We start from the raw sequence: 11,455 nt of genomic DNA on the forward strand, positions 1-11,455 counted from the left end.
CCACACGATTAAGCCCCTGTTGATCTGACGGTCCTCCGAGATATCGGAACGGAAACCTGCACGATCTTTACTTTCTTTTCAGACCCGATGAAGATTATAAACTGCTAATCTAAAAAAATTTGGGTCCGCTTGAGTAGTTAACCTTCGATTACTTTTCCACCCGATGGCCATTCGATGATGAAGGCTGTCAAGATCTATGGCCGGCGACCTTCTAAGAGGCCTGCTGTTTACCAAGTGCCTCTCCCGCTTCTACTTTCTCTTGCTTCCACTAGTCTTCCTTCTTGTTCATTCCTAATAGTTTGGAAGTTTTCCATGTCTTTGGCTGCCTGTCTTTGACAATTCTCACGCAATTTCCCCGAGGGTGTCGAATCCCAAGCATACCTGCTGTAACTATCCTTGCAAAACACTCCTTCATTCGCTAGACGATCAGCTAGCATATTGGCTTTTCTTCACACATGAACAAAACTAGTCGTTCTCAGGGTTTGTAGGTGGGAATGAATGCGTTGAAAGACCTGCAAAAGCCGCCAATGTTTTGAAACTTTTCTAGGTGCTTTTCCATTACAGATCTTCTTGGCCGCATTAATAACCAATTCAAAGTCTGCTTCAATGATGGCATTATGAGAATTTGACTCGATTAGTATTTCCAGGCATTGCTCTAAGGCCATGAGCTCTACCATGTTATTTGTGGCAGTCCCCAAATGACTATGAAAGATGTCCTTTATGCACCCCTGCTCATCTCTAATGACCCCGCCAAAACCAGCCATCCCTGGGTTACCTTTAGAGGCTCCATCTATGTTAATTTTCAAGAAACCATGAGGAGGAGGTTGCCAAAAGTCTTTACCAATGTTTATCTGGCTCACATCCTTGTGTATGCTCTGGGGAACTAGCGAATGGAGACCCAACTGCAGTAGTATACAAGCGTCCTGGGGCAGAGTCGGGTTCTCAGGAGGTCTCCCTAACATGGCACCAACAGTGTCTTTGAGCTGTCTTAATATTTGTGCAATATTTGTTAGGGTCCCACCCTAACCCCCTTATTTATGTCATGGGATCACGTCATAGTCAAGAGTCAATAAAGCCCATATTAATAATTGTAAGTGGTTAACCCGCAGTTAATGTCGGGACCACAGTTAGTTGCAAATGGGCGGTAGTATTAGTTAGAGTCAATAAAGCCCATATTAATAATTGTAAGTGGTTAACCCGCAGTTAATGACGGGACCACAGTTAGTTGCAAATGGGCGGTAGTATTAGATAGATATTGCATGTATGAGTCATATATAAAGGATAGAGACTCCCTGCGAGGAGTGTTGTGTCTTGTTTTGTAATCGAGCTCTGCTCTATTGGAGGTTGCCCCCTCGAAGAGGCCTGTGAACATTTCTCTCTGGATAATAAAATCATTGCTATTCTGTGCTCTGGGTATATTTTCTTCGCATAGTTTGTGTTCTCGGTATCTTTTCTTCGCTATTTCTATGTCTGGGTCTCGCTTTGCAGGTTAAGAAGCATAAAAAGTGGTATCAGAGCACTTTCTAGGGCTCGGTGGGATCTCCAAATTTTAGCAAATTTTTTTTTAGGCTAGAGACGTGTTTCGGCGTCTTTAAACCACGGGATCTGTCGTTAAGTGCATAAACCTGCGGATTTGGGGAGGCATGCACGCAGGAAATACAAGAGGTGGTCACGTCTGTTGGACTCCCTTGTAACCCCTGTGGGTACCCCTTCGAGTAGTAGCGCATTAGACAGAACCGCGCACGGACTGTCTTCCACGTACCCTCTGGGTATATAGGAAGCCCCCTAGCTCCCTTGAAACCTCGCCATAGATAAAACTTCGGCCGTCTTGTTGCTACAGTACACCGAGAACAGCACTCGGAGAGATTACTCGCCCGTACGATAGGGTAGTCGGGTTGTACGGCTAAGGGTACGGTCGATCCTCCTTAGTTAGAGCCCTGAAACATTGGGCCGAGTACTACTGTCAGACCCTTATGTATATTGCGATCTGTAGCACCTGACACTCCCCAAGACTATAGTTCCCTTTTCTATTGGGGGATCACACATCATCTATTCCAGTTCAGGAGCGGCAGTTGTTCCACCATTCAGATCTCTTAGATCCACCAGATCGGATATTTCAGATCAGCAGCAGCAGTGTTCCACCATTCAGATATCTCAGATCCATCAGATCGGAGTAGTTGCGAAGGGTTCCTGTACCTGCATATGATTTTCGCAGGACTTTTGGTGGCATTGACATTTTGAGGAATTGGTGACTGCAGTATTGATCAGAAAGGAGTAAAACTCCGTTAGGAGTTTTCCAAAAAAAAAAAAAGAGTCTGAGATCTGCCGGGGTGTTTATTGGTGACCTAGCCCATCAGAATCAGGACGACGAGCTGAGCAAGGTGGTACCATTCAATTCTTAGTAAAAAAATTTCGGCGATCCCAAATTTTCGTCAGCCGGGTGTATGGTAGAAACTCGCGCTCAAGCAATGGCCGCTGAAAGGATGGACAAACTAGAAGAAGAGGTGCACCTCATCAACTCTACGATGGCACAGATCCAAACTCATCTTAAAGGATTAGAGGGCCTCATAACGGACAAGGGCAAGATGCCAGCCCACGAGGAGGAGTATAAGGGCCATGAAGACCCTGAGGGGGAATCTAGCCACTCTCCTCACATATGGCACACCCACCCACCACCCAATCAGAGACCTCCCAAGTTGGATATGCATAAATTTGACGGGTCTCACACGTCAGCATGGCTAGCACAAATGGAGCAGTATTTTCAATTGAATCATATCATAGATGAGGGGTCTAAGCTTATGGTGGGCACCATGTACTTGGACAGTGAACGATGGGAATGGAAGGAATGGTATCAGTGATGCAATGGACAATTTCGGAATTGGGGCCAATTTACCAAAGCTCTACGAAATCGCTTTGAACAGGAAGACTCTTTCTTGGGGCGTCTGACTAAGCTCCAACAGACGGGTACAGTGGATGAATATATTACCGCTTTTGAAGCCTTAGCCTTCCGCACTAAGGCTCTCACAGATGAATTCTACATGGAATGCTTTATCAGCGGTCTTAAAGAAGCCATCAAAGCTCAGGTTATACTCCACCACCCCCCCACATGGAACGAGGCTTGCTAGGTAGCCCGTAAGGTGGAATGGGCATTAACAGCTCAATCCAGCCGCCTCAACTTTTCCGCTAAAGGTCGTCCCTCACAGGCTCCCAATATGACCCAAACACTTAAGATTCAAAAGGTGTCACCTGCAGAAATGGCCGAAAGAAGGAAGCAAGGACTATGTTACTACTGTGATGAAAAATACTCCCCGGGTCATAAATGCAAAGAGCACAAGTTTTTTCAAATCGATGCCACTGAATACAGCTCCACCGAGGAAGATCCACCACTTGAGGAACCAGAGGCAACCGAAGAAGATAACCAACAGGAGATGGTATCTGATGAACCAATGATTTCGCTGCATGCATTAGCTGGAATCTCTTCACCTCAAACTCTTAAAATCAGGGGTTTTCTTAAACATCGGCCAGTAATAGTTTTGTTTGATAGTGGAAGTACCCATAATTTCATCCACCAAAAGATCGTTGAAGCAGCGCATTGTTATGTACGAGCAGTTTCTAACTTCCAAGTCCAGATTGCAGATGGAGGCACAATGAAATGTGAAGGTCGCTGTGAAAATGTCAAAATTCAAATGGGGGATTATCAATTGAAAACCCACATGTTTGCAATACACATGGGGGGCTGCGACATTGTCCTAGGGGCGGAATGGCTCCGCACTCTTGGGCCAATCACAATGGATTTCCAGGAGTTATATATGAGTTTTAAGCAGAACGACTACACACATACCCTCCGTGGGCTACAAGCAGGAGCCCCTTCTATCATAAGCTCGCATCGTATGGAAAAATTGTTAAAAAAGGGCCATCATGGAGTAGTAGCTCAATTTAATGCCATCCAGGTAGTAGATACCATGTTTGCGCCAATTCATCCTGAGATGCAACAAATTTTGAATAAACATCGGACGGTCTTTGACAAACCTCATGAACTTCCACCTTCGCGAGGGGAACATGATCATAGCATCACATTGGTCCCAGGGGCCCAACCCCCAAATGTACGGCCATACAGACATCCGTTCACCCAAAAGAATGAAATAGAAAAAATCATCAAGGAATTGTTGGAAGCAGGTGTCATTCGTCCTAGTATTAGTCCTTACTCATCTCCAGTCGTCATGGTCCTCAAGAAAGATGGGGAGTGGCGGATGTGTCCAGACTTCAGGGCCCTCAATAAGTTAACAGTCAAAGATAAATTTCCCATCCCAGTGGTTGACGATTTGCTGGACGAACTCAATGGGGCTCAATTCTTCACTAAATTGGATCTTCGCTCAGGCTACCACCAAATTCGCATGAAGGAAGTGGACATTCCCAAGACAACTTTCAGAACTCATGAAGGCCATTATGAGTTCTTGGTCATGCCATTTGGTCTCTGTAATGCCCCCTCCACTTTTCAGAGCCTTATGAATCACCTCCTCAAACCATATCTCAGAAAATTTGTGCTGGTCTTCTTCGATGACATCCTCATCTATAGTGGCACTTGGGCGGCACATCTTAAGCATGTAGATATCCTCTTGCAACTGCTCCGCAAGCATAAATTATTTGTCAAAATGTCTAAGTGTGCGTTTGGCAGGGAAGAAGTTGAGTATTTAGGCCACATTGTGGGTCGTGAAGGTGTCAAGGTTGATCCCAAAAAGATTCAGGCAATGCAAGAATGGCCTCAACCTAAGACCTTGAAAAGCTTGAGAGGATTTTTGGGTCTCACAGGCTATTATCGTAAATTTGTCCGCAACTATGGCCGCATAGCAAAGCCCCTGACGCAACTTCTCAAGAAAAATTCTTTCTTCTGGAACGACGAGGCACAACAGGCATTTACCGCTCTCAAAACTGCTATGTGTTCCACTCCGGTCTTAGCACTACCAGACTTCACCAAAACATTTGTCATCGAATCTGATGCTTCGGGAACAGGTATTGGAGCAGTATTAATGCAGGAAGGGTGACCATTGGCCTTCACCAGCCAACAACTAAGTGGGAAGAACTTGGGCCAATCTACCTATGAGAAGGAAATGATGGCCATCTTACATGCAGTGGAGACCTGGCGACCTTACTTGTTGGGGCGACGTTTCCAAATCCGCACAGATCATCACAGTCTCAAATATTTTTTGGAGCAATGCCTATCTTCCCCCCAACAAAGTAAATGGTTAGCCAAAATGCTGGGTTATGATTATGAGATCATTTACAAGAAAGGGAAAGACAACAAGGTAGCAGATGCATTGTCACGCCAATTTGAGGAGGAAAGTACTCTGCTCGCAATATCCCTCCCCATTCCAGACTGGATTGAAGAGGCTCGCAGGGAATGGTTTTCGCATCCTGAGCTCGCCCAACTCATTTCTCAATTACAGGCAGATCCTAATTCCAGCAAGGGCTACTCGTGGCAGAATGATATTCTTCGCTACAAGGACAGAGTCGTCATATCACCAACCTCCACCCTCAAAAGTCGCATTTTGGCAGAATTGCACTCCTCCCCCATTGCAGGACATTCGGGCTTTCAGAAGACATACGCTCGCACTAGACGATCATTTTTTTGGACTGGCATGAAACAGGACATCCTTACTTTTGTAGCAGAATGTGACGTCTGTCAACGCCACAAGGGGGAAACAGTCAACACACCAGGCACATTACAACCATTGCCCATTCCGGCATCAATTTGGATGGAGGTCTCCATGGATTTCATTACAGGTCTTCCAAAGTTGGGGAACAAATCAGTCATCATGGTGGTCGTAGACCGACTATCGAAGTATGCTCATTTCTGCGCTCTACCCCAACCATTCACACCTACTTTGGTTGCTCAAACTTTCATGGATCAAATCTTCAAATTGCACGGCATGCCCACTTCGATTGTGTCCGACCGTGACCCAATCTTCACCAGTAATTTTTGGCAGGAGCTCTTCAGAATACAAGGCACTCAACTCAAACTCAGTACCTCATATCATCCACAAACAGATGGTCAAACCGAAGCAGTCAACAAATGTCTAGAAACCTACCTTAGGTGTTTCACTTCAGAAAAACAACACCTTTGGGCACAGTGGCTACCTCTGGCGGAATGGTGGTACAACACCAACTATCATGCCACCACCAAAATGACTCCCTATGAAGCAGTCTATGGACAACTTCCGCCGTCCCCTACTTCTTACCTAACGGGGTGCTCCAAAGTACAAGCAGTGGATCAACTCTTACAACACCGTGCAACCATGTTGGCACACTTGCGCGAGAATCTTCATCAAGCTCAGAACCGTATGAAGCAACAGGCTGACCAACATCGCTCAGAGCGCCAATTTCAAGAAGGGGATCAGGTCTTCTTGAAGCTGCAACCATATAAGCAGACCTCACTCAAAGACAAGGGCTGTCAAAAGCTCTCTCCAAAATTCTACGGACCATATCAAGTACTTCAGCGCATTGGAGAAGTGGCTTACAAGCTGGCTTTGCCACCTACAGCAAAAATCCATCCAGTTTTCCATATATCGTGCCTCAAGAAAGTGATTGGGAACAATTGCCGAATTCAAACCAGTCTACCCGAATTGGATGAAGAAGGATCAATATGGCTTCAACCTGAACAGGTTCTAGACACACGAGACAAGCACCTGCGTGGCCGCGTGATTAAGGAGGTCCTAGTCAAATGGAAAGACACCTCGCCGGAAGATGCAACTTGGGAACCAGCTGCTATTCTTCAGCAGTTTCCGCAGCTTCAGCCTTGAGGACAAGGCTAGTCTTAAGGGGGAGGGCATGTTAGGGTCCCACCCTAACCCCCTTATTTATGTCATGGGATCACGTCATAGTCAAGAGTCAATAAAGCCCATATTAATAATTGTAAGTGGTTAACCCGCAGTTAATGTCGGGACCACAGTTAGTTGCAAATGGGCGGTAGTATTAGTTAGAGTCAATAAAGCCCATATTAATAATTGTAAGTGGTTAACCCGCAGTTAATGACGGGACCACAGTTAGTTGCAAATGGGCGGTAGTATTAGATAGATATTGCATGTATGAGTCATATATAAAGGATAGAGACTCCCTGCGAGGAGTATTGTGTCTTGTTTTGTAATCGAGCTCTGCTCTATTGGAGGTTGCCCCCTCGAAGAGGCCTGTGAACATTTCTCTCTGGATAATAAAATCATTGCTATTCTGTGCTCTGGGTATATTTTCTTCGCATATTTTGTGTTCTCGGTATCTTTTCTTCACTATTTCTATGTCTGGGTCTCGCTTTGCAGGTTAAGAAGCATAACAATATTGTTCTGGGTTGAGCCAATTTTGTTCTTGAAAATCCTGCCATTGTGTTCTTTCCAGGCATCCCAGATTAAGAAGCCTAGAACCAGAGTCCAAGCTTTGTTGATGATCTCATTACCTGAGAATTCTTTTCTCCAATTCTTCAAACTGTTGGTAATGTTGAGGCCATCCCTGTCAGTTTGCCTGAAGATCGAGGCCACCCAATCACATAAGGTGGAGGTGAATGGGAAAAGGTTGAGTAAGTGTTCCATCGTCTCCTCTTGTGAACCACATAGATAGCATTTGGATGGGCCAACAAAACCTTTCTTCAGAAGATTTTCCCAAGTTAGAATTTTCTTTTGTTGAACCAACCACATAAACAACTTTATTTTCATCCAATGCAGGTGCTACCAAAGGTCCTTCCATACCTTATCAGGGTTTTGATAATCAAACCCTAGGGCTATTCGTTTGGCTTCTTTGAGGTTAAAGTTTCCTTCTGTGTTTCTTCCCCATCTTAGTTGGTCAGACGAGGATGATACCAAAATCTTCCTCTGTTCCAAGTCCATAGCAAGAGAGTCTGCCTGAGCTTTTAAAGGGCTCTCTTCCCTATAGCCTAGATCCTTCCATATTCTCCATTTGCCATTGTTCCTTACCTAATCCCATAAGTCACTTACCATGCATAAACCTTTGTTTTCAGTGTCATTCTTGAGATCGGTTAGTTCTTCCCTAAACAAGTTTGGTTCTTGCTGCCAGTTGTCCTCACAGAATCTTGCTAGGTTCCCAGCTCGGATCTCCCAAAAGTTGTGCTGTTGGACAATGCCTCTATTTTCCAAAGCAAGATTCCAAATGTGGGAGCCCTTGATAAGCCCAGACATTCGAATATGATCCCTGTCTTGCCAATTATTTTCATATTTTTGTTTCGAAAGCTAGGCCCATGGGGTTACCGATTCCTTAAGCCATCTCCACTCATGAAGCCCCAAACCTCCATGGGCCTTAGGTTTACACAGCTTATCCCAAGCTACCAAAGCCCATTTCTTTTCCTCTTGCCCTTTGCCCCAAAGAAAATCTCTTTGAATGTTCCTGATCTGTTGCAAAACTCCTTTAGGAGCAAGAAGAGCTGACATCATGAAAATGGGTATGGCCTGCAGGGCAACTTTTGTGATCACAAGGTGCCCTACTAAATTCAACGATCTGCATGTCCATTTCCTGATCCTATCCTAAATTTTGTTAATGACCAACTCCCACACTCTCATGCTTAGAGGTTTGTCTGTAAGGGGCATTCCAAGGTACTTGCAGGGTAATTGATCCATTTGGAGCCCTAGAATTCTGGTAAGGTTTCTCTGAATAGCAATGTCAGTGTTAAAAAAGAAAACTTTTGATTTGTCAAGGCTTACCTCTGTACCAGCGGCCATAGTAAAGTCATTCAAGATTTGTTTAAAAGCTTTGGCTTCCTTGACCGTGGGAATGCCCTGCAGTATAGTGTCATCCACAAATTGTTGGTGAGTTGAAGCAGCTCCATCTATGGTGAGTTTCAAACCCTGGATTCTTCCCTCAGCACTTGCCATTTTTATCACTCTGCCTAGCCCTTCCATCATGAGCACAAAGAGGAAGGGGGAGAGCGGATCTCCTTGTCTTAGACCCCTAGAAGGCATGAAGGTTCTTGAGGGCGAGCCATTAAGCAGGATTGAAAAATTGGCCATGGATGCAAGGGCCATTACCCATCTGATCCAATTGTGGTCAAAACCATAATCTTTTAGCACTTCCCTGATGTAATACCAGCTTAGCTTGTCATAAGCTTTCGCTAGGTCAAGCTGTATAATCATGCATGCTTGCTTATTACTCTTAAGAGAGTGTACCATCTCATGAGCTTGTATGATGTTGTTGAGAATCTGTCTTCCTTCCACATAACCAGTTTGCTCCTCTGAGACCAGAGCTAGAAGAAGGGGCTTGAGTGTGTTAGTGATCACTTTGGAAATAATTTTGTACACCACATTACATAAAGCTATGGGTCTGAATCTATCCGGTGTCATAGCCTTTTCCTACTTTGGAATTAAAGCTATGAAAGAGGCATTGAGAGCTTTCAAGACTGATCTGGATCTTTTTGAGTCTTCCATTGCATCAAGGATGTCTTGTTTGACTATTTTCTAGCATGCTTTGAAGAAGTCCACATTGAAACCATCAGGGCTAGGAGCTTTCCCATTTTGCATCTCGTTGATAACTTCACTAACCTCATCTTCAGACACTGGCCTATTAATATTATGATTGTCTTCCCTTGTTACAAGCTTGGGAATATACCTTGTGAATTTGTTAATGAACTGTGACCTGTCTAAGAGAGGCTCCTTTGCAATGCTAAGGAAGTGTTGTACTAGGACAGATTCCATTTCTTTGTGGGTGACAAACTCTTTCCCTTGAGAATCTCTGAGTTTTGAAATTCTGTTATGTGACCTGTGACTCAAAGTTGATTTATGAAAAAACTTTGTGTTTCTTTCCCCTTCTCTAATCCATTGTACTCTTGATTTTTGTCTCTAGAAAATATCCTCTTGCCTGCACCTATCATCCCATTCCTTCTAAAGAGAATCAGCTTGAGTTTTCCTTTCCTCGGTAAAACCATCTGTGATCATGAGCTGATTAATCCCCTGAAGTTTCTGTTCAACTTCTTTTTTAGCTTTGAAAATGTTACCAAACTGTTTTTTATTCCAATCTTTGAGTTTAGCTTTGATGTGTTTAAGTATTTGTTGTAGCATGAACATTTTAGTGCCTTGAAAGGGAAAGTCTTCCATCCACCATTTATCAATATTGCTGGTGAAGTCAGGGTGAGAGAGCCAGACATTTTCAAACCTAAAAGGTCTGTTCCTCGGTGTACCCATAAAAGTGGCTTCAGGTTGGATAGACCAATGGTTTGAGCCTCCAAAAGGAAGGATTAAAGCTGACATGTCAGGTCCTGTGAGAAATAGGTCCTTTGAGATCATGAATCTATCTAGTTTAGAGGTAACTTGAGAATCCCCTCCTCTCTTGTTGTTCCAGGTGAAAGTTCCATTTATTGTTTCAACATCCACTAATCTCATGTTATTTATGAAGTTCTGGAAGGCCATGGAGTCTCTGCCTAGTGTTCTGGTGCTACCTTTTTTCTCTGTAAGAGATTTGATCATATTGAAATCCCCTGCCAGAATCCACGGCATATTAGGATATCTTTCTCTTAGCTCCTCAAGGGAAGTGAGAAGCTTGAGTTTGTCTTCTAGTTTTTGAGGACCATAGACATTTGTAATCATGTAAATCTCCTTATCACCCACAGGTTGTATTACCAATGAAAGATAGTTCCTAGATGCTTCTGCATCCAGGATTCCAAATTTTTGGGGATCTCAAAGTGTAAGAATCCCTCCTGCTGAGTTGTCTACCTTAACCTCTAGATACTCATACTTGCTTAACCATTTGCTATGTATTTCTCTGATTTGATCCATTGAGCACTTTGTTTCTTGAATGAAAACCATATTTGGTTTTTCTTCTTTTATTTTACTGCTGAGATTTCTTTGTTTCCTTTTACTTCCTAGGTCCCTAATGTTCCAGGTTGTAAGCTTTGTTTAGAAAGGTTTGTAAAAGAGTAACTGGTGAGATCTTTCATCTTACCTGAGTTGATCATGAGTTTTCCACATTCTGTCAGCAACTCATTCTATCTTTTCCTACCCGGGGTCTTGGAAGAGTGCCCCAGTGTTTCCTCCATTTCCTTCATCCCTCTCTTTTCTTGGCTGTCATGGTTTCTTTTGACTCCAGGACCCTTCAGTTGGGATCTCCATAGGGAGAGCTATTGAACCCTGTCAAACTTCTCTTTTGGCAGAGAGTCAACTCCTTTGGTTATACCCTGCTCCAGAAACTTTTCTAGATCCAAGTTCTCCTTCTCAAGAATCTCTTGTAGTTCATGGTCCTTCGTTCCTGCCTCAGTTGGGGTCATCTCATGGTCCCGACTAAGCTCCATAATGCTTAGTAGATCATCCTGTTGCTAGCTGTTCTCTGGTATGTCCTCCATGCTAGTATCCCTATCCTTCTCATTGGTTTTAGTCTCTAATTTCTGGTTTGCTCCGTTGTTTCCAATTTCTTCTTCTAAGATTTTGAAACTATTGTGGCTCAGTTGCCCGTCCTCATTGATTTTATTTTGGTT

Source organism: Pinus tabuliformis, chromosome 2_2, assembly GCF_031772625.1.
Source record: "Pinus tabuliformis cultivar Carrire ecotype Pingquan chromosome 2_2, CPIR1, whole genome shotgun sequence".
NCBI classification, from domain to species: domain Eukaryota; kingdom Viridiplantae; phylum Streptophyta; class Pinopsida; order Pinales; family Pinaceae; genus Pinus; species Pinus tabuliformis.